A 2,711-nucleotide genomic window follows, 5' to 3' on the forward strand; every position below is an offset into this window, starting at 1 on the left:
TTGGAAGCGTTGGGCCTTATCAGCGGTGGATTTTCCAGGACCTTTGACAGATACCAATACTAAAATCATTGTTCACTTGTCAATTTAAAAGACCACTAAAGCAGCTTATTTTAGTTTTAATTGGAGGCTCTTCGCCCCTCCCCAAGCGGCAAAAGAAACCGCGAGGGAGCCTCTCTATCAGCACCCGCTTTGCAGTGTCCTGTAGGGCGGGGGGAGCGGCCCCACACAAACAAACAGACAGACAGACAAACAGACAAACAAACAAGCAGAAGGGGTGGCAGCGCCAGGGAGCCGCCCCAGGCTCAGGCCAAGGCGGGGGCGGCCGGGCACGGGCTCCTCGCCGGTTGTCCCGGCCCCGCTCGCCCCATCGCGAAGGGACGGCGGCGTTCCCCGCTCCACTAGCCCTGCCAGATACAGCAAAACTAATATGTGTAAACGCTTTAGAGTCATCATCCGGTCCGCTTGCAGCGACGCTTTAGCGGCCGCACCCCGACGACAGCGGCCGAGGTGGCGGCACCCCCGCCGGGACCCGGCCCTCCCACCTACCGCGAGTAGGGGGGCTCACACTGGGATTTCTTTTTAATTTCATTTTTGCCAATCACACTATGTTCTGATTTTCCGGCCAATTTTAAGTAGCTGATGTTTTGTTTGGCTGCTGTTTTATTTGCTGTCAAAAAGGATTTGATGCAGAAACCATTTAAGCATGTATACAACCCATGGAGGGATTCATTTGACCTCATTATACTGCAATAAAGAAGAAATCCAGTTTGTTAAATATCACCGAACCGCATGCATTTCACATCAGATCATAAGAGTTATGCTTCAAAAGATTATTCCAGAAAGTGCTTGGGAAGACGGAATGGGTTAACTTTACTTGCCAGAAGGTGTTCTGACAAACACAGGAAAAGAGAGAGAGATGCAGCCCCCTTTAAGAGCAGAGCAACTGAAGAAAAAAGAGATTTATGCTTTTAATTAATGGCAATTAAACCATGCCTGTTGGCTTGGCCTATGGCAATTGTTCCCTGCAAAAAGGAGGCCGAGCTGGTGACAAGCATTTGAATCCGCTAAGTTCTGTCAAGGGAGCTGACTCTGCAGGCATCAAAACCAAACTAAATCAATAAAAGAATTAAACTTTTATAAATTGCATTTTGACAAGTATCAGATACCGTTAAGCTTTGATATTATGAATTCCTCGGAGGAGATGCAAACAAGAAGGGCCGCAGTTAGAGATCCAAACAATCAAAGAGGCTTGTTAACATGCGCTGTCAAATGCATCAGTGCTATTAATTACTACAAATTAATGTGACTCTCTCTTCCTCTGGTGATTGGAATAATAATCAGCTGGATTCATGGAATGAGCACAGAGAACATATGCAACCCTGCCAAAAATAATAATTTAAGAAACCAGGAGACATTTGCAATCTTTATGCTTACAGGCTTGATAATTTGCTTGTTGCTAGTGTGTCCCACTTTATCCCATCCTCCTGATTGCTGGGAACTGTCTCATCTGCATCCCAAACGGACACGCTCTCACTCCCTGGCTGCAGCAGCACTTGCCCTGATGATGAAGTCTTTCTCCTCTTCAGCAGAGCTGTGAAGGCAGAAGGACACACAGCTGAACATCTCACCCTGGCCAGCCAGGCAGCACCGTGGCCCTTGCTGTGGCCACAGCCCCTTCCCTGTAGCTGGGAGAGATCCTTCTGCTACTTCAGCTCCTGCACCCCACTGGAAATCACATACTGGAAAAGAGAATGGTGTATTTACCACATGTGGAGGAGGTAAGAAGATAATAAAACCACAGTGTATGTACATCTGTCAGCTCTGACCCTATTTCAGTAGCACAAGGTAGGAAAAAACACACTGTATTCTCTTAATCCAGTGAAATACCATTTCCAATGCTAGCACAGAAATAAGCCAACCCAGAAGGCACAGTAACACCTTCCCACGGGAAGATTAACCATCCTTGAGATTTTGGTTTCTTCCTGTGCTCAAACAACAATGCCCTTGCTACTGCAATAGTCTCCAGCTCAAACTACCCCTTGCACAGGGCACAGCAGAGCTCTGAGCATCACTCCACTTTGTGGTTTTACCACTACCACAAGATGCTATCTTGTCATAGCCTCTGCACTTAGAAAGAACCCCTCTAGCTATAGTGGACTTTAGAGAAGTCCTGTATTTTTCTCTACTCATTCAGCCAGGAAAAAGAGTTGGAGACAGGGCTTTTGTGGATGAGAGAGTCTGAGATTCTGTGGTTGGTGATGAGTGATCACTCCAAATATATTATGCCCTTACTCAGGCTCAACTCTCTGCCTCGACAAAACCCACAGAGCAGTATGTGATAGCCATGGGAAGCAGAGTTCTCAGGCATCCTGCAACCAGGAGGCCAGGTTTGCTGGGGAGAGGCTTGGCTGTAAGCCAGCGTGCAGGGAGATCTGAGGCAGCCAGCATGAATGCACATCAGCATGCAGGAAATCCTGATCCAGGAACACCCTCATCCCACTGCTGCTGGAGGGCCCAAGCACTGTGCTTGAAGCCAAAGCTGAAGGCAGGGCTCGGGAAGAAGAGCAGATGTGCGAGGGAGAGAGAAGCATAAAATTGATCGATGTCATTTTGTGTTTTTCCCTTGAACACGGTAAACTAGAACATATCCCAACCTTTGCCCAGGGGACAACAGGGATAAGCAGGGTGGCACACTTCTTACGGTCCTGAAA

The sequence above is a fragment of the Lonchura striata genome, chromosome 9 (genome assembly GCF_046129695.1).
Source record: "Lonchura striata isolate bLonStr1 chromosome 9, bLonStr1.mat, whole genome shotgun sequence".
NCBI lineage: Eukaryota > Metazoa > Chordata > Aves > Passeriformes > Estrildidae > Lonchura > Lonchura striata.